Below are 27734 nucleotides of genomic sequence, written 5' to 3'. Positions count from 1 at the left end.
CGTCGACGGTGTTGAGTCACAAATTGTGATCAAATTATGTCCGGTGATAAATGACTTCTGATTACGTGGCTCGGGGGCGTTTGGAGGCGTTTCTCTCAGTTCAGCTTCAATTTTTCGTTGCTTTTCTTTTGCTACTTATGATGCCGCATTCAGAAAATACGCTTGAGAGGAGGCCCTTCAAGACTCTTGTGGAAATGCATACGTATCTTACTTCATAGCATGGCTTGGAACGTAGCTGTTTGGCCAATCATCGATCAATTAGTTTCATATTGAGTTACGGCGACTTCTTTGCTTTGGGGAACTTCAACGTGGAGCGGGGAGCAATAAAAAGGTGTCAAATTATCTCATTTGCTCCAATGATTTATGACTGAGCCGGAGGGGAATAAAATCTGGGCTTTTTAGGAAGATGCTGAAGTATCTATACTGTGCAAAGAAAAACTGCATCAGTAAGAAATTGAGGCTTGAATTATTTGCACATCCCTTCTGAATTGTGTCAAGCTACCAGTAACGGCAAGTTCATTCGTGTTCGAAAAAAGTGTAAGAAATTTCGACATTTGTAGCAGTATTTCAAAATTTAACAACAGAATTTTTTTTAATAACACTGTTTTTTTTTATAAAAACGAATGGTACCAAATTTGGCATGGAAGAATATTTTGGTACGAGAAATATTTCTATGAATGTTTGGTATCTCTCTTTCCTTCCAAAGGAAAGATAGGAATGGGAGAGGGGGGCTCTCTTACAATTTTTTTACATTACTTAAGAATAAATCAAGCAAATTGAACCAGATTTGGCATGCGTGTGTATTTGGATACACGAAATGTTTCAATGCATATTTAAGCCATCTCTTTTTTCCAGTGGGAAAAAAGAAGGGGGAGGGGGTCTTCCATACAATTAATATTCCAGAGTTCGATAACTATTCGAGCAAATGGAACAATATTGGCATGGTGGGATATTTAAATATAGGAAAAGATTCTCTGATTGTTTGTGACCCCTCCCTACTCTGATTGGAAAGATAAAAAGAGGGAAATGGGCCCATACATTTTTTTGCAATATTCTATAACTGATCAAGAGAGGGGATACAAATTTAATATGCGAGGATATTTGGGTGATAGCAATGTTCTGAAGATGGTTTGAAGCCCTTTCAGGGGCACCCATACAATGTTTTTCTTAACTGGAGAAATAATCGAGCAAATAGAACTAAATTTGGCATATGGGAGTATATTGGGATACGGAAAAAGACTCTATGGTTGCTTAAGACCATTATATGATCCTAAAATCAATTACGTTTCAAGAAACTGAGGCCAAATTTTTCAGAAAAAATTTATATGGAAATTAAAATTTTTAAATCTTTCTTTCTTTTAGGGGGAGCTAGAAAAGTGAGAGGAGTGCAGCCACCTTTTTTTTTTTAAACTCAAAAAAATAGTAAACTGACTGAAATTGCCAAAAATCAATTATTTTCATAGCTCAAAAAACTATCGAGCAAATTTTGCATGGAAAGGATTAATGTAGGAGAAATGTTTTCTTGATTATAAATCAGGCAGACCCTCAATTTTTTAATGCCGCTGAAACTGATCAAGCATATGGATCCCAGTTTTGCATTGTAGAGAAATTTTATACAAGTTAAACATAAATTTTGGCAGAAATTGAGAACGCATGAATAAATTGTACAGAGGCCTCATTTTAGAGAAAAAAAAAACAATGATTGTAAAACAAAATTTTGGATTTTGAAAATAGAAAAAAATATTTAAGGAAATGAAAATTATCTCTTTTTTATTGATCTTAAGTTTCGATCAATTAACAGCTTTCGTTTCAAGGGGTTGATAAATAATGATGTTGAAATTTACAGAAAAAATAACTAACGAATTGAAATTAAAATTATTATTAAAATTCTCGTCAATTTTTTCACCTAGTAATTTATAAATTGCCCAAGATTAATGTAGGAAAATCATCTAAGGTGTATCAATGTATCTTTCATTGAAGATTATGGTTGAGAGTTCTGTGCTTACAAGTAGGTTAAGAATTGTATTTTGATGATCATTCATTTCACATTTTCTAGGACATCCAGGCTTGCAATAAAAAAACGAAATAAGTATCAGATCAGGATACCAAGATATTGTTAAAAAAATTGCAAAACCAATTTAAAAAACTCAAAATCATCTCTGAAAAATATTAGTTTTTGAGTTCAAATGATGAAAAATGATTATTTAATTTTTATTTAGAAATGAACATTCTTTTCTTAATCCTTATATACGATTTTAATGCTGTTGATGTGCTTTGATAAAAAATTTAAATTTAAAGTATTTTTTTTTCTTCTTATCTATTTTAGAAAAATGCATGGAATTGGTTCAGGTTGGTCCTATTTATTCCAGAAATTTCAAAATAAATAAGCATTTTCAAACTACTTTGCACCTAAATCGACATGTTTTTTCCCGGATTCCACTAGAATTTATTCCCTTTTTGACAAAAGTTCTAGAAGCGACAAGTAATCCGATATCCTTTCAGTAAGTGGTAACATTTTGAAACCATCTGATCTTTCAATTGAGCGCGCTGGAATAAAGTTGAACTTTAATTAGATGGACGAGAGACCCATACTTGAAGAAACTCTGAGGATTTAATCCTTTTTTTCTCAGCGACCCACCACACTCCCTTACAACGTTAACAATTTTTGAAACGTGACTTTTTTCTCGGTTTAATGCATCACAGGTAACACTTATTACGTAAAAATAAAAGACACGAGTCTTTGGCGCAGAGCAGAACTTCACCTAAGTTTCAGGCAAAGTGTATTAGAATCTGGCTGAGAATGATCGACTCGAAATTTAGATGAAAAAAATAAAATAAAAGGAAATTAAAAGGAAATGATTTTCTGTCGGATCGTCGTGCTGATCGCACGCTTTTATAGGAGTGTCGATATGAAGTGAATTAATCTAACATGTAGCAGTTCCATTTTATTAAGTTATTGTGTACAAATGAAGGCCTTAAAGAGTGTTCTTTTGATTGCACGCATAAATTCAATCATTTATTAAGCTTTATCGTGAAAGAATGCATTTCAAAAAATATAAGCGATGATTATTTTTGTTTCCGAGAATTGTGATCATGGATATCAGTTCGGCATGCGCGTGTGTGTGTTACGTCTATGTAAGCTAGTTCTGATCTACTCAAAAATTTCTTCGAAAATGAGTGACGCAAAAACGCCCACAGTGACACGGTGGTGCTTCTTTGCGGTATCCTTATTAAGTTATAAGTGCAGCCTGGTGCTTAAACCATAAGGGTGACATCCCAAGCTTTATGCTTAGCTCTTATGCTCCAAAAATCTTTGGTTGAATCTTCATGGTTCAACGATTGAATGATCTTCGGTTTATCTTCAATACTTATCAATGTATTGAGCTACCTTTGCAGAATAGTGAATATATTGGTGATCTGGTATTGTGGTAGTGTAAGTAGGTAGTCCAGTAGGTGTAGTAGTCCAGCGGTAAATGTCGGAGTTATTAACACATTTCAAAATAATGTGTTAGTGTAGATAAGCGCTCAAAGATTTATATGGATATTCCATATCTTGGAAACATCGTTGGTCTTGTAAGTATAAATTCAACGAGATCGAGGTAAGGCTTTTCAAACGACTAAATACATTTTGAATGTGTAATTATTTAAGAAGATACTAGTTTTGCCGTGCCAATATAAAGAACCTATAAGTTCTAAGTGTGATAACTCGATTCTGTGAATTCTGGTATACTGTGGTATTAGCTCCTTCAAAGAAGAGTGCGTTCAAATATATCTTCTACTCTTTAGATACAAACACCAGTATGTACTCATTTTTTATATTTGTATATGATCGAAACAAATGTGACCGTATATTAATTGGACTGCGAGACTTCTCTCATGCAAACAAAAAGCGATGCTCGATTGTTTTATTAGCAACCAATTTTCATTTCTATTTCTCCGCCGATAACCACAATCAGAGTTTTGAACCTGGTATATTTATTTATTTATTTATTTTTTGTGCTCCCGCCAAAAGTCGGTACTAGTGTGCGAATTAACTTTCACACAAATTATTGTGGAAGTTAAAGGTGATTGAACTCTATTGAGAAGTGCATTATTTGTAGTGCTACAGGAAAGGTGTACGTTTGCTGACATTCTTTTGATTTTGAAATTTATTTTATTATGATCGATAGCTCAGGTAAGTTAGTTTTTTTTATATATATATATATATATATATATATATATAATTAACTGACTATTTCAATAGTCGTAAACTGTAATTCTGTAATAATATTTATTTCTTTTTTTTTTACGTTCAACAGACTCTGACTTCGAGAATACACTTCTCGCAAGTCCGTCTTCGGCAGCCAAGAAGCGATCTGCTATCTCCCCAGCAGAAAACTCCGACAAAAGGAAACGCATGACGCTATCCGTGGATATGAAAGTATCCTTGAAACGTCAGGACGGAGACATCGACGAAATGTATTTCGATGAACTAAAATCGCTCCTTATCAGGCTACAACAGAATGTTCCAGACGATCGCCATCAACCGCGCTTCTTCGGTTGTGGCTCTATGGCAGGAGTTGCTTGGTTCTATGCAGCAGATTTAGAAAGCCTTCATTGGTTAAAAGGTTCTCTGGAGTCGATTAAACTGAGTGGTAGATTTACCGACCTTTTAATTCTTCCATTTACTCCCGTGCCTCCACCACGAAAAGCAATTTTAACGGTATCAAACGAACTGAATCTAAGCGCCCACGATGGAGCCGATTTACTGTTGAAAAGTATTTCAAAACTAAACAGGGGTTTTATAGATGCCAAATACTGGAGGGTAAGAAAAATTATACCTCTCCAGAATGGAAAATTTAGAGTTGTTCTTTCCATTGATGAGGATTCGGCGAAAGCATTAGAAAAAACAAATAATAAAATATTTTATTCTTTTGGTAGAATCTATGTGAAACTATTTTCAAAGTAAGCAGAAAGCAATTAAATAAAAATCAGTATTCTAAAAAAAAAGGTTTTAATGTATTCTTTCGAACAAATCAATCATGAAGTGACAAATTATCAAAACATAAAGAAACAAAAATACATACGTTAAAGAATGAAAAGTCCTTACCCTAAACAAGTGTGATAACATTAATAATACTCAATGTTGTTTTTAGAAGGTGTAGACCTCATGCCATTATGTTTCAAAAGTGTTAAACTCGAATAAGAATGTGTTCAAAGTTAACAATATAAGCTAATCGATGGTACAGTTCCAATGTGGAAAAGAGTTTCTTTGCTCGGAAATCCTCTTCGCAAATAGTCTTGTGCTACATTTATAAAACAAATTGTCATCTCTTGCCCGAAGTGGAAAGCTACAATGCTTAAAAATCCCTAAGTGGATAGGCTTTATGCCACATTTATTATGACGAATTTATTTCTTACCCATTTTGGGCTCTAGGTTTCCTCAGGTAAATGATGAAATCCTTAAAAAAAAAAAAAGGGCCAGGCACAATTTTCCCGTTTGTTTGGATAACGTGCCGCTACTGAGCCTACCCCTTTTCTGATACCTGATACCTGATAGAAAAATGCATGGAATTTGTTCAGGTTGGTCCTATTTATTCCAGAAATTTCAAAATAAATAAGCATTTTCAAACTACTTTGCACCTAAATCGACATGTTTTTTCCCGGATTCCACTAGAATTTATTCCCTTTTTGACAAAAGTTCTAGAAGCGACAAGTAATCCGATATCCTTTCAGTAAGTGGTAACATTTTGAAACCATCTGATCTTTCAATTGAGCGCGCTGGAATAAAGTTGAACTTTAATTAGATGGACGAGAGACCCATACTTGAAGAAACTCTGAGGATTTAATCCTTTTTTTCTCAGCGACCCACCACACTCCCTTACAACGTTAACAATTTTTGAAACGTGACTTTTTTCTCGGTTTAATGCATCACAGGTAACACTTATTACGTAAAAATAAAAGACACGAGTCTTTGGCGCAGAGCAGACGAGTAGATTATTCAAATATTCCTGATTAACTCAATGCTGAATCTTTGAACTTCACCTAAGTTTCAGGCAAAGTGTATTAGAATCTGGCTGAGAATGATCGACTCGAAATTTAGATGAAAAAAATAAAATAAAAGGAAATTAAAAGGAAATGAAGGCATGGTGATAGCCAAAGTTAACGGGATCTACTTCTGTAGCTGCTATGCACCCGCAAGATGGTCCTTGGAGAGGTTCGGCACTATGGTTGATAAGATTGTAGAGGTGCTTACGAGGAGAAGCCCCATCAACCCCCCGTTAGTCCCCGTCTAACAAACTCCAGAGGCCAAATTCTTTTAGAAGCCTTGGCAAGGCTGAATGTGGACCTGGCGTACGTAGGTAACATCAGAACCTACCACAGGAACGGGAGCGAGTCAACCATAGATGTCACTTTCGGTAGGTGGATGGTAAGCGAGGCCTACACGAATAGCGATCACTTCACGTTTCGCTATCGGTTAGGTTCAAGTACGCGGACAGGTAGACGTGAGTTTAGGACATGGGAACGCTTCTGGAAGATAACACAGTTCGACCAGAACGTCTTTGTCGAAGTGTTCCACTGGGATAGGAACCTGGACAACCTGTCCGCGGAAGAACTGACGAGGGTTCCAACTCGCGCTTGCGATGCTGTGATGACGAGAAAGGCCAAGCTTAAAAACACTAGGCCACCCATCTACTGGGGAACAGAGAGAATCGCGGGTCTGCGTGCCGACTGCCATAGAGCTAGGCGCAGGATGCAGAACGCAAGAACCCATCAAGAGAGAACGGAGCTTAGGCCATTCTTCACAAGCAGATGACAGACTCAGCTTTACGAGATGTCGACTACGTGCGCAAGAGAGCGGCAATGGCCACAGCCGCACTCACACGGATGATGCCGAACTCCTCGGCAATCTGCAGTTGTAAAAGAAGGATACTGGCAAGCGTGACCACGTCAATCTTGCGGTACGGAGCAGCGGCCTAGAGGCAGGCCCTGGGTAGACACTGTAACCTGCAGCGACTTAGCAGCGTTCATCGGCTGATGAACCTGCGGGTTATCAGCGGATACCGGACCAGCCTGCGTAGTGGCGGGCGTCAAGCCCATCTCGGTTTTGCTAGAGGAGGATGTCTATTGCTACGACAACAAAGACACGCCCAATGTACGAGATCTCGCCAATGAGGACTCGATGTCTATCCGGCTGCATCTATGGGACAGCTCAGCAAGAAGTAGGTGGACCCATCGTCTGATCCCGCACATCGGGAGCTGGATCGGAAAAAGACACGGTGAAGTTGACTTCCATATGGCGCAATTCCTGACTGGTCATGGATGCTTCATGAAGTACCACTACTGGTTTGGACATGTGGCTTCGTCATATCCCAAGTAACAATTTTAGCTTTATTATGGTCAGCAAAATGTCGTTTGGACCACAGCATTAATCTTCATAAAAAGCTAAAGTACACTCTATAACATCACCTGGACTCTAATAAAGCCAAAATTAGGCTATTTGGCCCTATCCTAGGAACGTCATCATGACCAATCATTGTTAGTCATCAATATTGGTCACCAAAGCTTTCAAAAAGCTATTATAAAACATGTTAGAAATTTTTGTTTTTTTCGGTTCTGTCAGTTCTCGGAGTTTTTTTTTTGTTTTTTCCAGCAACCGTAATGGTTGATGAATGATGATTGCATTATTCAGATATGAATCTGGTAAAATTAATAGTTAAAAAACCAATGTTTTACCCATATAATGAGCGTCTTTTCTACTGCCAGTCAAGATTTTAGGTAAAATGTATATGAAATAGAATCTTAAAATAAATGCGCCTCGTCAAATCTGATGGTCAATCATGATGGGATTGATGGAAAAAAGGCCTGAAAAAATATTTTCCAATGCTGGCATTGTGAATCCATCAACATGGCGTCATTTTGTACCCTTCGATTTTGCAACCAACATGGCGTGAGTCAATTCATAGTTTTATTATGGTTTAATGATGACCCCAAAAAAAGCTACGATTTGACGTTTCTTTCGCAAGCAAACCAATTACACGCTAAGGTTGAGTTCCTCATTTCTGAGTTGTTAATCATTAGTACAGTAAATGAGGAGACTTTTTGAATGAAAAGGGATTGGTTTTCAATGACCCGTGGAATAAATCATGAGTTGAAGTCAAATTTCGTTGTCTGACGCCATCTTGAAATCCAAGATGGCGGCTTCCGCTGAACTTTAAAATGGTGTAAATGACTTGAAATCGCATGAAACCCCAACAAAATGGGTATCGGGTGAAAGTGCTAAACGAGTAGAAGTCGAATTTCGCTATCCGACGCCATCTTGAAATCCAAGATGGCGGCAGCCGCTCAACTTTTAATGCTTAATGCTGACAAAAAGTCGCATTAAACCACCACTATACGAATATTGGTAAAAAGGCTAAGCTAGAAGATGTCGATTTTTTTCTTTCCGACGCCATCTTGGAATCCAAGATGGCAGCTTCCACTGAATTTAAAATGCTGTTAATCAATGAAAATCGCTTGAACACAACTTTTTTTCACGTAATACTACATTAAAACTACTATTTTAAAACAATTTAGATCATTTTAAATCACTTTTATTATTTTTTCATTATATTTCTAATGCATTTAGAACTTTTCTTGTTTTGTTTATAGTTTTTGATTTTTTTTGCCATTTATGTTATTCTTTTATTCCTATCATGCTATTATGTCTAAATTGTATCGGTCTTATTCTAGCGAAAACTATAAGGTTATGTTGTTTCTGTTAACCGTCTGATTTTGGCACATGTGCCAAATTCGATGTTTCCAAAATCGAATGTTGCCAAAAACGAACGGGGTCTGTATTGCGGTAGTTTTTGTGGGATTTTCAGTCACTTACAGATTTTTAGAGAAACGCGAAAAAAGATATTTGACTTCTATAATTTAGCCTTAGCACTCAATACAATATATTTGGTAGTTTCATGCTATTTTCATTCATTTACAGTATTTTTAAGTTCAGCTGAAGCCACCATCCTGGATTTCAAGATTGCGTCAGAATGCAAAAATAAACTTTTTATAGCTTATCCCAATTGACAAATATCCATATTTTGGAGGTTTCATGCGATATTCAATGATTTAGAGCATTTTTTAAGTTTATAGAAAGCTGCCATCTTGGATTTCAAGATGGCGTAAAAAAAAGACATACACCGTCTTAGCCAATTTAAGCTCTACAGACTGAATAAATGGCATGGACAACTTAAGATTAACATTAAACACTCAGTACCGAGATGGGAATCGAACCCATGTCATCAGCGGACCAGCGATTACCGTCTTACCACACTAACCACTCGACCACCAAGACGTAAGATAGCAATATTCGACTTCTACTCGTAAACCCCTTCACCCACTACCAATATGGGTTTCATGTCATTTTAAGTCATTCACTACATTTTAAAGTTTAGCGGAAGCCGCCATCTTGGATTTCAAGATGGCGTAAGATAGCGTAATTCAACTTCTACCGGTTGATTTCTTTTAACTTATACCCCTATAATATAGGTTTTATGCGATTTTCAGTCATTTACAGTATTTTTAAGTTGAGTGGTAGCCGCCATCTTGGATTTAAGATGGCGACGGGCAACGAAATTTGACTTCTACTCGTTTATTACTTTCACCTTATAACCATATTGTGAAGGTTTCACGATATTTTCAGTAATTTTCAGCTTTGAAAATAAAAGAGGAAGCCGCCATCTTGAATTAATGATGGCGTCAAGCTTTTTTTTCCTACTATTTAGGCCCTTTCACTCAATACTCATATTGTAAAGATATCCATACCACTTTCGGTGATTTCAAGTTTTCAAAGATGTATTTTTTTCATTTAAACTCAAAACCAACACGCATAACTTACCAAAAATGTGTAAAAATGGGAGTTCCAATTCAAATATGTGCTATCTAATCTGAGCGTGTCCTGTTTTGACATTTTGATCGAGAACTGTCACTAAGTTTTATGGCGGTTTAATAATCAGGCACTGAGTGCTATTATAGAACATGCAAAAGAAAGCTTGGAGCAAACTTCTAAGTTTGTGTTTTATTATAGTTTTAAAAAAGCATTCATAACTCTTTCAAAATAACTAAAACAGTATGTTTAATAAAAGTTTTATTAGCGTTTTCAAAACCATCTGCAAACATATGGTCGAAAAAAAATATAAGCATTATGCATGACCATAATAAAACCGTTATAAAACTAGCTGCACAAAAAAATGCCATAATTAAACCATAATAAAACTTCCTAATGCTAGTTGGCATAATCTGTGTTACTTGGGATTATTACCCAGATGTTGAGAACGTACACCCGAACATGTGGTGTTTGCCTATCCGAGGATGCGGCGGTAAGTACCAACATACTTGCCACCTGCGGGCCCGATACGACAGCAGACAACGTGGTATAGATGATGTGCGTGGATTCCAACAGTTGGCATGCGGTCAGCGATGGGTTCACCCGGATCATGACTGCCCTGCAGAGGAGCTGGTACCAAAGGCAGTACGCGAACGGTGCAGGGTGACTTCATCGACGGGGAGCATCTGAGTAGTGTGCGTCCGATCCCTTGATCGAAGCTACGAAGACATCATCTTCTGCGTAGTGGAGGTCAGGGGTGCACCGCGAACGTGTCCAGGATATCCAAACGCCGGGGGGTATACGCTTAGTGCCGCTTCCTAAGGGGGAAGCTGCGGAGATAAGACTATACCTTCCTTATAGCGGACCTCGCAGGAAAAGGGTGAACGACTGTCGGGGGATATCCACGGGTAGAGACGCTCTCGATGCCGGGCGAGTCTCTCGAGTCGGTGTAGTATGTCGTCACCGTCGGGAAACATCCGAGTCGTAGCGTTCGAAGTCCCGAATGTGTGCCGTGACAGGCGTGAGTCCAGGACAAGCTGCTGATCTGGCACACGACAGGCAGAAAAAACGCGGACGAAAATCCTAGGGTTGCCAGACAAAAGGATAAAGAAGACGAGTCGTAAGAGGAGGGATCAGGCCCTTAATCAACAAGAGCAGGGGTATAAGTGGTCACCTCGAGTCATTACGAGGAAAGGTCGGATCTCGAGACGCTAGAGGAGAGATCGGACCTTAAATCGTGCAATGGAGAGGTCAACCTCGAGTCTTTAGAGGAGAGATCAGGCCAAGAGTCGTGAAGAGGAGAGGTTTGTGTGGGAATCTCGAATCTTTGCGAAGAGATGTCGATTCCCAAGTCGTTAGAGGAGAGTTCAGGCGTCGAGTAGTAAGGATGAGAGGTTTTGCTGAAAGTGGTCTCGTTAATGAGTATTGCCTTGGAGCGCACGAGCGCGAAAAGACCTCCCACTATTTAACCCTTTAATGCATAGTGTTGTTTTAAAACAACACTAATCAAAATCCAAATATCTCGGAAACGCATGGGTATTTTGAGCGATGGGTTCACAAAAAATATTCTAGAGATTAAAAGAAATTAGTCCATGGTATTTTCATAACAATATTTTAATGTATATGTGAGATATCGAACAAAGTATGCAAAAAAATTGCAAAAATATTTTTTTTTTAAATTTTTTTGAAAAAAGTAGTTTTAGGAAAATTGCTGTTTTTTCTTCAGATTTGCAAATTGTAACAATTTTTTAAATCTCAATCAATCACAAACACCTTCCTGCACCCAATTCACAAGATTTTGAAGAAATCGGCAAACCCGTATGGAAATAAACTTAGAATTTCAAAAAATATTTTTCAACTTTGATTGACCATAACTTTTATAATACTCAAAATAACAACTTCAAACCTATTGAGTTTTCTTATTCGAGTTAAAATGTTATTATTTCACTGAATCAATAAATGCAATTCTCATTTAAAAAAAGTCATGCATTAAAGGGTTAAGTATAGTGTGTTAAACAGTTCGAGGTGGGAGCTAGGTCTGCGGCCCCAGGTGGAGACGCGGTGGCTCGCCGTGCCTTAGAATCAGTGATTGAAATCCTCACCAATTTTCTCATCAGAGGCATTCAAAATACACACTTTGAGGCCTCGCATAGCTATACAGGAGACGATACATATACATTCATTCAAACCTCCCCCCATGAGGAGGATCTGCTCTGAGAGACACTATTAGTTTGCCGCCCCGAACGAACTCTCTCAACGTTCGGTTGCTACATGATGCATGAAGAAGACGAGGCACACATACTCATTTACGTTCTTGAATTTGAATAACTCCAGCCGATAGCTGTCGTTGAAGAGAACATCTTCAATCTCGCCGCAAAGGTTGAGGCAACAACAAAAACAACCGAACTTATTGAGTTGCACGGCCCGCAACGTAAAGTGCAAAGAGGGGGGAGGAGAAAGAAACGAAAAAACTAGCTGCCTGCGTGCGGTTGCTGTGCAATAATAGCAATAGCAGAAAAACCTCACGCATTCGATCCAGGCACAAACGAAGAGACTCGGGTTCGCTCTGCCTTTTGAATTTGCTTCCCTCAAGCTTGTAACAGGAGATGAGAGAGAGCCATTCGTTTGGTTTTTTGGATTCGCCGCCTCGAATGTATACTGCTTCTTGAAGGCGGGCCATATTGAGAGCGTATGCATCATCGGTTTTGCCGTTTTCGCTGCCTCAAAGCAACCTTTGCTTCCGAGTAAGGCTGATGTCATGCTGAAGCAACTAGCAACGCAACACAACGCAACGTTCCAATAAGAAAGCGTTGCATCGCATTGGTATGTCATGCTGGCGTGACCTGTCGCTTTGAAATTCCCTACAAATCATCACTTCTCTACATCTGATAATGCTTTGAATCGTCTCCTTTCTTTCGGGAGCCATCAAAAACTCGTCAAATCACGACCCGGATTGCAAGAATGCCGAAATTTGAACCGACAAAATTCCTTGTTTTTTTGCCGGAACTAAGAATTCATGAAAATTTTCTCACCGATTAAGATATTTTTTAGTTTATTATCACAAGTTCGGACAGATCTTCGTACTATTGTGCTTAAAACTCGGAATCACTGCTTCAAATCGAGAAAAAACAATATTCCCATTGGATTTCCTACTAGTCGCGCTACAAAACACACTGGCATCAGATTTGTCGCGCTTTACAAAGCGACCAGTATGACAGGTCTACGCTTTTTCCATGGAGATCAAATGAGAGCTGGTTTGTCGCGTGATTGCGTTGCGTTGCGTTGCGTCGCTAGTTGCTTCAGCATGACATCAGCCTAAAGCAGTGAGCGAGAGAAGGTTGATCAATTCATGCTCAGCAAAATTCAATCACTGCTTAGAATACAATCCGTAAACCAGGATTTACCACCTGAGGTTACCACCTCAAAAAATTAGGAATGTGATCCTTTTTTCTCAACAACCCACAACACTCCCTAACAACGTTAACAATTTTTAAAACGTGACTTTATTTTTCGGTTTTATGCATCACAGGTATCATTTATTACGTAAAAATTAAATTACAGAAAGCACGACACGAGTCCGTGGCGCAGAGCACACGAGTAGATTCTTCATGTATTCTTGATAAACTCAATGCTGAATCTTTGAAGTTCACCTCAGTTCCAGTCAAAGTGTTTACAAATCTGGTTGAGAAATTTTAATAATCGCTTTAATATTTTCTTTAAAATTTGACACAATATAAGACCTTATATTCTTTTCAACTAAAAGTTTAAAAGTTCTTTATTCGGTATTCGCAACTTCCAATTTTTTTCCCTATACTGATTCTTCCATTTCATAAATATTATTTAAAAAAAATTAAGAACATTCCCGAAATATTACGATATTCGAATATTAATTATGGAAAATCGATAAAAAAAAATTACCAATAAAAGAGTTTTCTTGGAAACCTCAAAATCATAACATGTTAAGTTTCATTGAAGAGTGTACACATTTTTAACGTCTTTAATAAACAGTAAGAGCATCAAGTTTAAAACAATTATTTCGTTCAATCTTGAGAGAAATTGAAAACTTAAAAATTCGAAAATCAATGGTAACAAAAAATGCATTTTTTTGTTGCTTTTGTGCAAATGTATTATGTTTGAATTCAATTTTTAATTTTTTTTTTAATTTCAATCGATTGGAATAATTTTTGGAAGGTGCGACAAAGAACAGTTATTTTTAGAACTTGATCCGCAAAATTTAAGTTTAATATGGTACAAACATACAAATTTATTTAGTCCTAAATGGTTTTCAAAGTTTGCTCCATAAACCTGTTAAGTGTTGGCTTGACCATGGACGAATAGATCATAATTTTGTTTACGATCAGGCATTTGTATTTTTGTTATATATTGATTCCAGAAGCTGTTCGATCCTTATTTTAACTAGAATTTTTGAATTGTCACTACCCCTGAATTTATGCACCATCGCGGAGCCTTCTACGAGTACTGTCAAACGGGGCATTATTCAACAGCTGGGTTAGGTGCAACATTTTTATACCACAACACTTATTTTTTTTTATTTAGATATAATGTAATGAAGTTATCATTCAATGATAACAAAATAATAATGACATAGTTTCTAACATCGTGAGATAGATTTTTGAAGTTTTTGATTTTCATAGAAAATTAAAAAAAACCTAGCAAAAGATAAACACGTTTTTACATTTTTCGATGCCGTAAAAAACTTAACCCAGTATGACGGATCGGCTTGATGATATCACCTACAAACTTCATATTGCTGTTTTTTAATCCAACACCAACACTTTTGGTGCAAAAATATTTTTCGGACAATCACCAATTTTTATTTTCAACTAAATATGATTTAAAAGATGATTAACTGTTTTGAACAAACCAAAACATCTTAAAATTAATTGATAGAGGGAATGGAGATGGAAATGGGTTTCCTTTTGTCTTTCCACCAAAAACAGGAACTAAATCTAATCAATTTGAAAACAACTTCTTCAATTCATTGTGTTGTTCGTCGTTTTAAAAAAGTTTATTATGCGATTATCCATCAACGCCTAACTTGACATCGAAATTGTTTTCACAACATTTAGAGGTTTGAACTAGCGCCTCTAATTTTTCAATTAGCGATGCCGAACACTGGATTGCTGAATGCATTAAGTAAGTCATAAGAAACAGAAGATAAGACGATTGATTCAATTTTAAACAAAATAAATCCATTCATTTCAGATTTCGTTAATTAATAAAAAAAAAACTCGACCTGAATTATGACATAGGCGACCTATGATAGGCCTATGACCAAAACAACACTTAAAAATTTAAGCGTTCTCCAGAATTTAAGCATAGCTGAAATTCAGAAAAACTTATGATGATTCGTATAATGTCTAAAACAAGCTCCTGATTTCAAGCAAATCCTAAAAGTCTTGCTTGACCACCGTTAATTTAAACCAATGAAGTAAAACGATATTCCAAGATTTAAAGAAATTTTCATCCGCCCGTCATTCCATTAAATCAACAACTTCTTGAAATGATGATTGAAAATGTTTCAATTCGGGCTCCAATTGCTCATCAAACATTAATTCGTTCATTAACTCTGGCCGTTTGCTCCAACGATGACGGAGTATCAATTGAAAAGTGAACCATAAAACGCGACCCCCCAGCAAGTTACCTATTACGTCAATAGGAAACCGAATGGAGTGTAAATAATTTTTATTGAATTACTGTCCCCACCAACCACAAAGTCTCTGATGCAATGAGTTCTTTTGAAGAGGAAGTGGGAAGAGAAAGATAACATCGCTGGGAAATTTCCACTTTTGACAAAAAATCCAATCGGTATCATTTTGTTGTCACAAATTCACAACTTCCGATGTTCGATGCAAAAAGGTCCCTCGAGGGGCAGCAAAAATCCAAAGTTAATGAAAAAAAGGAGAAACGGGCAAAAAGTTGGAGCAGAAATCTTTGAAGTCTCCTATTTCCGGTCCAGGGCCAGAAGCCGGTTTGTGGCTTCGATTTTCCCCACCCACCCATGAACAAACAACTACAAAACCAACGACGATGGCTGGGTGCCACTTTGTTTTGGAATAACATTTTTCCGATGGCGTTGATAGATGTGGAGAGGCCACTTCCCCATGTTTATTTGTAAACAGAAACGTACAGAAAGTTTGCGGGGCGTTTCATCTTCTGGTCTGGAGTCGAGTGTAATTTATTTATTTCGTACTCCATTCTGCGCCCCGGATGGGCGAAATTAACTTTTGCCGATAGAATGTACTTCAGGATTGTTTTTGTTTTGACAATCGTTATGACGTCAACATCCTCAATGCTGTCATCCATGCATGAAACTTATGGAAAACCGAATTGACACGTTAAAGAAAATGCTTAAAATATTTTCCATATTTCAGCCACTTGTCTTAATATTAAAGTAGCAATAAAAATGTTTCATAAAAAGTATCCAATCCAAGTCAAATATCCAAAGAATAATCTCTTAAAAAAAGAATCATTTATCGGAAATCCCTTGAAATATCTAATATGATAGGTTTTACGCCGTCTTTATTCAACAGCAATCCTCCAAATGGGCATGCAGTGGAAAATGTGTTAGTGAAAAAGGCCAAAACGGATCGCCGGAGAAAATCGTTTCATGAATGAAATAACATCCATACATCATGCATATTTATGGCCGGTGGTGGATCAGCGAATATGGAGCAGCCGTTTTATTTTTAGCTGATTAAGACTTATGGATGGAAGTCGGATCGGATGCCGTTTCTTTTTTGGCTTTCTTACTGGTAAGCCAGTTTGACTTTTGCCACCACGTTTTCGATTGACTGTGAAATTGCTTTCGGGTTCAGCTCGGATAATCGATGAAAAGCTACATAATGCCCATAAATCGTGGAACAGCTTCGCTGGACTTCGAAGGTCAGTGAAAGGAATAGCTCAAGAATATTATCAGTAAGATAAATTATGTAGAAAATTTGCTAAAAACTATACTACTACATTTGAAAGATACAGCTGATTGCTTTCAGATAAAATGTGAGTAAACTTAAATCATCTGAAATTGAGGACTCCTTAAGATCGGAACTAAGCATACAACAAAAAACAAAACTTTCAAAATCGTTCATACTCGGATTGAAATTGAAAAATATAATATTTTGATAAAAATTCATCAACAATACAAAATCAAAATTACAAAAATAACAAAAATAACAAAAATGACAAAAATGACAAAAATGACAAAAATGACAAAAATGACAAAAATGACAAAAATGACAAAAATGACAAAAATGACAAAAATGACAAAAATGACAAAAATGACAAAAATGACAAAAATGACAAAAATGACAAAAATGACAAAAATGACAAAAATGACAAAAATGACAAAAATGACAAAAATGACAAAAATGACAAAAATGACAAAAATGACAAAAATGACAAAAATGACAAAAATGACAAAAATGACAAAAATGACAAAAATGACAAAAATGACAAAAATGACAAAAATGACAAAAATGACAAAAATGACAAAAATGACAAAAATGACAAAAATGACAAAAATGACAAAAATGACAAAAATGACAAAAATGACAAAAATGACAAAAATGACAAAAATGACAAAAATGACAAAAATGACAAAAATGACAAAAATGACAAAAATGACAAAAATGACAAAAATGACAAAAATGACAAAAATGACAAAAATGACAAAAATGACAAAAATGACAAAAATGACAAAAATGACAAAAATGACAAAAATGACAAAAATGACAAAAATGACAAAAATGACAAAAATGACAAAAATGACAAAAATGACAAAAATGACAAAAATGACAAAAATGACAAAAATGACAAAAATGACAAAAATGACAAAAATGACAAAAATGACAAAAATGACAAAAATGACAAAAATGACAAAAATGACAAAAATGACAAAAATGACAAAAATGACAAAAATGACAAAAATGACAAAAATGACAAAAATAACAAAAATGACAAAAATAACAAAAATGACAAAAATGACAAAAATGACAAAAATGACAAAAATGACAAAAATGACAAAAATGACAAAAATGACAAAAATGACAAAAATGACAAAAATGACAAAAATGACAAAAATGACAAAAATGACAAAAATGACAAAAATGACAAAAATGACAAAAATGACAAAAATGACAAAAATGACAAAAATGACAAAAATGACAAAAATGACAAAAATGACAAAAATGACAAAAATGACAAAAATGACCAAAATGACCAAAATGACAAAAATGACATAAATGACAAAAATGACAAAAATGACAAAAATGACAAAAATGACAAAAATGACAAAAATGACAAAAATGACAAAAATGACAAAAATGACAAATATGACAAAAATGACAAAAATGACAAAAATGACAAAAATGACAAACAATGTAGCACAAAAACGTAGCACAAAAATGGCACAATGTAGCTCAAAAATTGCACAAAATGGCTCAAAAATAGCACAAAAATTACACAAAAATGACTCTAATAAGAAAAAAAAATACACAAAAATGAAACAAAAATGACACAAAATTCCACAAAAATGACGAAATAATGATACAACCATGGCGAAAAAACGATGCAAAAATGGCGCAAAATCATTTTTTTTTTCTGAAAAAATTACAAAATTTAAAAAAAAATTAAATATACCAGTATGACAAAAATGGCAAAAAAATTTGAAAATTACTGTTGACAGACGAAATTTACAAGAAAAATTAATAACCTACAAACTACCTAGTTTAAAATAATTTATATAGCGGCATTGGCGAATTGCATAATTAGTTACTTCTTCGTCCGTCTTGCAATTGCACTTAATTGGAAGCGCATTTGGAACTGCATCAATCTTCATTCCTCCGTGCGCCGAAGAGCCATTTCCCACCGAATTCGTCCGTTTTCTTTTGTTTGCACTTCGAATGATTACCGAGAAAAGTTATTTCTTCTGGCACCAAAGTCCATCTCATTGAGGAGAACTTTCCCGCTTTTCGATTTTCCTGGAAGCACACCGAAAAGGCAGCAGCCCCAAAGCTTTGATCCTTTTTAAGTTTAAATTATGTTTGACTTTCTTCAGGGGGAGCTTCTCGCATTTTTGGACGGTTCCCTTTGGGAGACCACAGTGGCGCAATAATTGTCATCTAATTGCCATTTAATTCGGTGCCAAAAATGGCACTAGTCGGAAATAAGTTTTCTTCTTTCAAAAGTGTACAGAAACTAAACGAAATTAAAGTTTTGACCGGTTGAATCATTTTGAGACGGCTCAGAAGACTTTTCGTGTATTTATCCTCTGTTTCGGGTCAAACTAGCCTTATCATGGCTCCAGTTCCTACTTCGAACAGAAATGCCCCTAAACTTGGGCATCCCACACACGAACTCGTACAAAATGGTCACCGATCCGTGAGCATATTCATTGTTATGCGTTATGGGTGCGATTCTGTAACCGACCAAAGGTTTCACCACTTGTTCTTCTTCCTTCGAGAGGAGACCTGCTGCCAGAGACCAAGTTTTGCTGTTATGTTTTCATCATCTGGTTCCATCCCCATAGACGATTTTGATGGTGTTCCCAGTTGTTGTTGTTTTGTTTCGGTTTTTTTTCTGCGGAAAATCCATACAATAACGGCACAATCGGTGGCCTGTATTCGCCCCCTTCTCTGGTGCTGGTTGATCCATGGCAGAGGCAAAGGAAACTCACTGATCCAAGCAAGGACATTCCAAAGGACGAGTGTGGTTGAAACGAATGCTAATGCTGTGATGGTCCGATGGCTTCCACGCAAGCCTTTTCTTCGGCCTGGTTGTGAGTTGGAGGTACCTACCTTCCCACCGTGAACTCGCTCGTGCATGGATTAGGTCCGTTCAGAGGGGTGCGTAAGGGTGAAAGCAGCAATACTGGAAGAAGAAAAAACTAGATTTACTACAGAATGTTGACTGATCCTAGAAAGTTCGAAAATTGATAATTTTAAACATAGTTGACCATTACTAATCCGATCTGTAGTGATTTTTTGGAAGAGTCACAATAAACATTAAATTGGTTGCCAAGCTGTCCGATTTCCCAACTCTACTACCTCTTCGCCAAAGGTACTTAATTCTTTCAAACCGTCAGGCTTATGTCATTGCTTGTTCGTTCGTGGCTCGAAATGTTGGTGAAATTGACATCCATAACAATGCTGAAATGTTTTCATCTCATGACATTTTTTTCGGAAGTAGCTTTCAGTATATCTGGTTGTGACCAGGCCTCCTCTGGTTCCTAGTGTCTCCTGCTACTTTGGGTCGATGAGACCATGAAACTATCCACATCCACTTAATTCCTGATAAGTAAGAATCACAATCTCTCCAAGTTATACAATTTCTGCTCAAGCGATACAAGGTTCGACCCCAGCAAATATTAAATCGTACCAGGAATGATAACTTAAGTCGTTTGCAATGGTGTTGCGAATCGCAATTCCAACTGCATGGTGAAAAAATCGTATAAAATGTCGGCTGAAGTCAGTTTAAATAAGATATGATAGAAAGTCCGCCATGTTTGTAAATTTTGGAATGATTTTGCATCCAGAATCAAATGGGAATTAAGAAATATCAACCAATGAGAGAACTGTAAACGCTCCCTTGCATTCAACCCATAGGTACGAGTAAGGTGTCGGGTAATGCCCAATTGGTGTAGCTTTCATCAATTTAGAAAGAAATTAAATTGATTTATGTATATTGCCACCACTTTGATAGGTAAATGCAGTATTTTCAACTTTCATACGATCATTCTATAATGTGTATGGAACGTTATAGCTACGAATATAGGTACAAAAATGTTTGCCGGGACCTGTTCTAGTGATGTCTCGGGAGCCGCAATTTTGCCTTAGTGTTGATCGAACACAGAACACTGGCTAGCACGACTAGCATAGCACACTTTCGGCCTTAAATCATAGCTTTGACAATCTTCTCGTAGGATAGGATATGCTCTACTCAAAATTTGCTCAAAGAAAAGTTACCATGTGTCTGTCTGTGTCAGTACGTTCGCTGGATGTAAATTCCCAGCAGCGTAAACGATGGTTGAAAAACTAGAAGTACCACTGTACCAATGCTGATCTTGTCGCGTGAACCGGATTTCCAACATTCGATTACGGACTATTATACTTATTTCCAAACAAGTGGTAGATAATGTGCAACTCGAGACCTTATACTATCAAGCCTCGGGGTAATGGTCATACCACCTTTTGTCTTACAACTCCGATTCTTAACCTCCCCTTGGTGCTATCTGGGGTGCGAGAAAACTTAGCGGGGATCGAGTACCAACCCCCGGTGGAGCTAAGGTCGCTTGCTAACTGAGATAGGAGGATCCGTACGCGTCTGTTCTCCTTGTCCGGGGCGGCGTGAGGAGTGACAATTACATTGACTTTCTGTAAGACATATACCATTTTCTTATAAACTGCATATTTACAATAAGTTTAGCTTACTTGCTAATATGCTGGTACAACTCCTTCCGCTGAGATCACGGGGCCCTGGATTATCCTGTGGGCTGCATGCATTCACCGTGCATTCTCATTCAAATGAATCGTTCTTCTTTTACACTTTAATTTCGCCTTTATGAAGCTTTCTTCTCAGCCACCCTGATTCTCAATATTTTGCCTCTTATTTAAACAAACCCGGTGCATTCGAGTGCATCCAGCTGCAGTTGTATTGGTGGAATTCTCACTTAGTTGCTCTCTCCCACCCAACAAAATTAGAGCAGATATCTTACTCTCAACCGAACTTGGCTCTCACCCACACTGTGCCTTCGTTTAGTGCACTTTCTGGCAAGCTTCGAATAGCCGTCGTAGCCCGCAACCTTGTTATCGCACACAACACTCATATTGGTCGGCTAGACACTGAAACCCATTCAGAACACCATTCCAAATCACGCTCCACCATGCGTATAGCCGAGTCGCTTCCGAACACGAGCATCCAGAGGAAAACTTCCTTAAGGATGACGAAATCGATCCGAGCTACCATGCATGCGTGGAAAGCGAAACGTTTATACTGGTTGTTCCGGTGGAGAGATCACGCACACTAGTTCGTTGCCATGGGACCCATATTCGGGTGACGGGTGTATTTCTTGGTTGGCCCCGTCACATCAAAAAGCGTGTGATGCTCTCTTACTCATGTTCGCCGCCTGGCGCTTTCAGTGCTACTCAGTTTATCAACACTGTTTCGGCTCACGTACACACGAGGAATGACGTCACTGATGTTGTATTTGATCCCCGGCCTTGAGAGCATCAAGTTAAAGGGCTTTGAAAGATTAGTTGATGCGTTAGCTGAAGTGCATTTTTCGGTCGTGAAAGGAATGAAAATACCTCTGGAAGAGCCCTGCTTTGTCTTGAGTTTCATGTGCTACTTGTTGTGGTGAACGACTTTTTTCTTTCACAATCAAATTCCCTTTTTTTTCACACACACAACACGATATAAAATAACCGAACCGCTATCGTTAAACATCGTTGAAAGAATGAATTTGCTTAACGTTTTCAATAAATGCACGCTCAATTCATACCGGTCATTCAAACTTGAAACTAAGCTACGCGATCCAGAATTATTCCGCTAATTTTAATTTTTTTTACATCTATCCACCACACTTGTCTTGAGGCGTATTCGATCAGGCGACAATGGCAGGGTGCTTCGAACTCAAGGCAGTGTCACGATTCGGCTGTAGTAAAGAAATGTGTAACATTTAAGCAGGTGTAAAAATGCCGAGTTTTTCAAACCCTGGGGTCTTGAAAGCTTCGTTTTGATTCAAAACTCATCATTGATTTTTTGCAGAATTTTCAAATAACTTTTACATGAGTATATTTGAACTTTCATGTTTGTATTGGAAAATTCTATATTATGTACTTAAAAATCAACATCATATTTGTTTCTTCTGTTGAACCGATCTGAGAGGTTTTTGTACTAATTTATAAATTTCTTAAAGGAAATTTTCAGCTTAATAGCTTTGTCGAAGACTGTAACTTCGTATCTTATTACACAAAAAAAGTTATTGGGTGTTTAATGGGGGCTTGTCTTTTGGCATTGACAAACAACAAATTCAATTGATTATTGCATGATATGATTATAACATTATTACATGATAATAACAACAAAAATAACGAAACGCTGACAAAACTTTGATAAAAATATGGCGAAGGTGATAAAAATTACACAAATATGAGAAAAATATACCAAATCTATGATAAATTAAACATTAAAATGACAAAGCCATTATCCAATTAAAAAAAAATCTGTAAAAAAATAAATAAAAATTGACTAAATAATAACAGAAAATTAACAATAATGCCAAAACTCGAAATAAAAACTTTGACAAATATTTGATAACATTATGGAAAATCTGAAATATGAAATAAAAATATGACAAGTATAATAACTTATCAAAAATTACATTAGTGGTTACACTAAGTGGAGCGTTTTCTGGCGAATGTGGCATATACGAGAAATTTTAGAACGGTTGCCATGGACCGAGTGAATTTTAGGAATTATTTGCATCAAGCTGTATCGTGAGATGGAATACAATAAAAATAAATAAATAATGTTTTGCAATATTTTCTTCTTAAACTTAAGTTGTCTAGAAAACTGCCTAAATACCCCACTGGAAAATTCATAGGAGCCTATATTTTTATTTTATGCAGCACATTCTAAACAAGAACAACAACATCAACTGTAAAGGCAGCAGCAGCACCATCACTGTTCTCCACGACTGGAAGTGCAGTCAATTGGAACGGGAAGCAGAATTCATAAGAATCCTACAACATGCCCCCGCCAGCCAACCAGCCGGCCAACCCAAGATACAACATACCTCGCTCCAAGAAATCCGGCAGACCATCAGATGTTCTAGTTTCACGTAGGCCTTTTTCTGCTGCTGCGCTGCCCCATCATAATATGGTTATGCTGATGGCAGCATCTTCGGGCGAGGCGATGGCAAAAAAGATGTAATTTTTGAATATCAAATTTTATGGTCCTGCTGATGATCCTTGAGGCGCAACCGGGGCATTGTTTCTGCCACTCACTTTGGCCAAACGGAAGAAAAGGGATGATTTTGCTTGCGATTTTTCCAGAAAACCTTATTCGTGGGCGGAGGTTTTCTACTTGGAAGAAATTGAAACAGCAAACTGGGTCCCCTTTTCTAGAGGGGGTAATTTTCCATCAGCAAGAATGAGGCCCCTGAAGCAGACAATGGAGATGAATGTGCCGAAAACATGATGGTTACAATTTAGAGACGCAATCATTTAATATGCGCACGGAAAAGTGTTCTCCTCAAGTGGGTAAATAAGTAATGAGGGGTTGAAATGAGATTTCATAAACAGTTGATTCAATTTGCGAATTGACTGTCATTTTCTCTGGGCTGGCGAAAAGCGGCCAGGGAAATTTCCACTCGGTCCGGAACAATATGATATCTTTGGATTATCTAATTGAATCAGGACCATGAAATCCTTTCCGATTGGGAGCAACGTCAAAGGATATTAATGGTCGGTTGAATGGTTGAGTTGTCTCATTTCCTGTGGCAGTTTGAAGCTCTGGAATTTGGAGCTCAGTTTTGTTAGGAAAGACTGCTGTCGAATCAGATTTATTGATTCGATTGACATAAATCGCATACCATGGGGCTGCATATAGAGTCACGTTCTTGAAGAGCCTATTGAAAACCAGTAATTTGAGTTACAGTTTAAATGAAAAGAATTTACTGTGTGAAAAAAAAGAGACTTTCTCCTAATTTATTGCTTAAATCAAAACTTAACCACCAACTGGTTCATGAAATTTTATATTTAGATTTTATTTTAGATATGGATTGAGTTTTGATGAAGATTGATGTACTTGCATATAAAAGTCTTACTTAAAATGCAAAAATGTTATAAACTTGACTCAAATCGTGCCCTGATAAGTAACTTTATGACAACTCAAGCTTAAACATTAAAAAGTAATTGAAGAGTTCGGTAAAAACTTATTTGCAATGCAATAGCTACAAATTAGGAAAACATTTGAAAAAACCACTGTATTTTTTGTTTTTGACAATGATTCGATTATGATTTTTTTTTATGAAAGTTCTGTTTTTGAGCGTATTTTCTATAAGTTTTTCCACAATTTAGATTTACCCCAGAAATTTTATCGATTTTGAAATAATTTCTGAAAAGAATCTTTTTTACAGTTCACAATCTTTATTCTTGAAAATATTTACCTTCAGATTTCAAACATTTCTTTCTTTTAATACCTATAATTTTGAACACTGGTAATAAAAATCTCAAGATATTTGTAATTTGAATTGTTATTTTCCAAGTAAAATGATTCCATTGGCCGTTGTTCGATTCAACTTTCCGATTAACTTTGAGGAGATAGTATCTCAAAAAGGCGTCATAGATTTTTTTAGATTAGTCACAGAATTACAAATATTGTTCTTATCAGAACCTCAGAATTATATTCTCAGCGATTTTTAAGCTGGGTCATTTCGATAAGAAATTAAAAACCTCTCACTAAAAATTCTTCTATAAAATGCTTAGTCATATTCGTTGATATTCAAGAAGACTGTATGATATCATATTTTTTTTAACAGCTATCGTTTTTTTCCCAATTTGATAGAATAATTAAATCACTATTCCATTTTACTTCAGCATAACGTTTTTGGCATTATGTCAATAAAAGCTAACAAGTTTGTCCGGTTTAACCGGAACTTGCCCGGATATTTGATTCAAAATTTAAGAAAGGTCCAGTTTGGCCTTATTGCCCGGATTTTGTTAAAAAAGCGGATTTTTGTCACTTTACTTGCAAGGTCAAACAATTAACTTAAAGTGAGTAATTTTTTTTAAATTTTTGTGTCCAAAAATGAAGTTTTCGACGAAGTACAGGAAAAACAAATAACTAACATATAAATTATTGAATCAATGCAATCGAAAGATCCCCTTAAATTCAACCACGGTTGGTAGAATTAAAAGGAATCTTTCGATTGCTTTGATTCAGTAGAATTATTCAACCAGTAGACTCTCAACATATATAAATATAAATTATTTTCGGTTTAGTATCTATGAACATCAAATATATTCCCTACGGATAAGCGGAGAAAGAAATTCAATTTAATAGGAGCTACAGAGTAACAAAAAAAAGTGCACAAATTTATTTGAACCCATTTACCAAATATATTTCGAAAACAATAGAAACAATTTAGAATGTCGAAACTCTGATATTTCAATTCTGGACCACCGTTATTGAACTCTTTAAAGTATCATATCAAATTCAATGTAAAAAGTTCAAATCCAAATCTTTAAAATGGTTTGTTATTTTCAATTTATTCTTTCGATAATATGAAACGATGAGTTCCGAACATGAAAAATGAATAAAAAGATTCGAATCAGGATTTTGTCTCGATGGTAAACCGAACTGAAAATCAAGAATAATAAACAGGAAACAGATTCCACAATATGGTCACAACAGGCAGCAATTTTAGATTTTTATGCAAATATAATTGGAATCATTGGATATGATTTAAACCTAAGCTCACCAGATATTTTTCCGCACTTATCTGGGCAAGGCAAATCTGGGCTATTTTATCTTAAAACCTAGCAAAATCTGGATATTCAATTTCAAAGGTGACAACCCAAAATCTGGGCGAATTTGGGAATTCTTCAATTAAAATCAAAAAGAAAAAATACTTGAAAAGTAGTTTTTTTTGTCATCGGAACTCATTGGCCAGATTTTTTTGGTAAACTTGTATCAAAAATTTGTTTGCACGCAAAATACATAAATGTTATCACGAAATTACATTTAGCTAATAAATGAGAATATTTAAGCAAATTCCTAGCGATCAGGCAACCTTAATAAATTTTATTTTATTGAAAATTTGATATTCAGGACTAAGAACTATACCCAAAATTCATGCATCAACTTCTTTTGTCAATAACTTTTGAAAGCGTTTTTCTAGTACAGTTTTTAATTATCTATCAACAAGTGATAATTTATTTGAAAAACTGTATTAAAACTGTGAACCTGGGATAAGATTTCGAGGTTTTGGTCTAAGTTCTGAGTCGAGATTGTTACTCTTGATTCAGTTTAGTCATTCATCAAAATTTGGCTCGTTCCTACGGCCATGTGTTCAGGTTTAGCTTTTTAAAAACCAATATTTAATTTCAAATACCTTTGGAAACATTTTATAAATCCGTTAATTTAAAAAAAAAAACCTTGATTTTCTTTGATACCTTTTGCATTTTTACAAAATTTTCACTCTAAAGCCTAGTCCACACTAGGCAACTTGGACTGCGATTTCGGTTGCTGAGACTTGTTTTTGTTTACATGATGCCTCGTCTCATGTCTCCCGACAAGTATGGGAGACCTTCAGCAACCAGATGTAAACATAAACAAGTCTCAGCAACCGGAATCGCAGTTCAAGTTGCCGAGTGTGGACTTGGCTTAATATGTGTTGTGAGCCTACTTGATTGAATTATTCAACTGATTCAAATCAACCGAAAGATTTCCTTCAATTTAACCACGGTATAAGAAAAGTTCAGATACCAGTATTTTGATGGCAACTTAGTATCTTCTTCAGTGAGCGTTTTCGATTGATCTAAATAAAAAATGTTATTTAAAACAACAGATCATTTTTCTTGTCCTATATTTTCTTGATCAAGATGTGTAGAGAAAAAAGTAAAAATTAACAATAAAGTCCAATATTTTTGGACAGTTTATTAAATCTTTAAATAAAATGAATTGTGATAGAAAACAGATTACACAAATTACACTAACTAAACGATATTGATCTGTGTTTTCAGCATATTTAAGTTGTATGCGGGATTATTACTATAAAAAAAAAGAGATTAAAAGGAGCAATGGTTCAGAAATTTGATCATGTTTTTGAGTCTTCTTTTGATCCGTTATCAGAAAATTAGAAAAA

The sequence above is a fragment of the Uranotaenia lowii genome, chromosome 2 (genome assembly GCF_029784155.1).
Source record: "Uranotaenia lowii strain MFRU-FL chromosome 2, ASM2978415v1, whole genome shotgun sequence".
Taxonomy (NCBI): Eukaryota; Metazoa; Arthropoda; class Insecta; order Diptera; family Culicidae; genus Uranotaenia; species Uranotaenia lowii.
This window is presented reverse-complemented; position numbering follows the sequence as displayed.